Source organism: Morus notabilis, unplaced genomic scaffold, assembly GCF_000414095.1.
Source record: "Morus notabilis unplaced genomic scaffold, ASM41409v2 Scaffold115, whole genome shotgun sequence".
NCBI lineage: Eukaryota > Viridiplantae > Streptophyta > Magnoliopsida > Rosales > Moraceae > Morus > Morus notabilis.
The window spans coordinates 84,335-84,883 of NW_010361020.1; positions in this window are offsets into that span (position 1 = coordinate 84,335).

Sequence of the window (549 nt, forward strand, 5' to 3'; positions counted from 1 at the left end):
GGGGTTGCCGTTGATGTGACAGCATAAGCCTGACCATGCGACTTTCCCTTGTTCTTCTGTCCTCTGCCTCGATTTCCATGACTACTGCTTGCACCGGCATTTCCTCCCAGAAAGTAGGGTCTCTGACTCCCAGAAGCTTGAGGAGTAGGCTGATAACTCTGACTCTGCTGAAAACCTGAACCTTGTGGTCGTGGCTGGAAGTAATAATGTGGCTGAAGACCACGCGGGTGAGGGGTAGAAGCATAAGAAGCAGCTGGATTCTGAAATGATGCATGGTTCCCACTACCTGAAGCTGAACGAGCGTGACTACCTTGTTGTCCCCCGGGGCCTAGGGGAGACTGCATCAGACGATTTGGGCAATTCCGTTTGAGATGTCCGGTCTGTCCACAGGTATAGCAGGCGTAAGGCTGAAAACGCCCGCTACCTGAGGAGCTACTACTGCCACTGGTCTGCGGACCTTGTCCCTGTACCTTGTCTTTCTTACCCATCTTCCTCGATTTTCCACTCCCACCTGAACCTTTGTATTCCCCATAGGTACTGTTCAGCTCT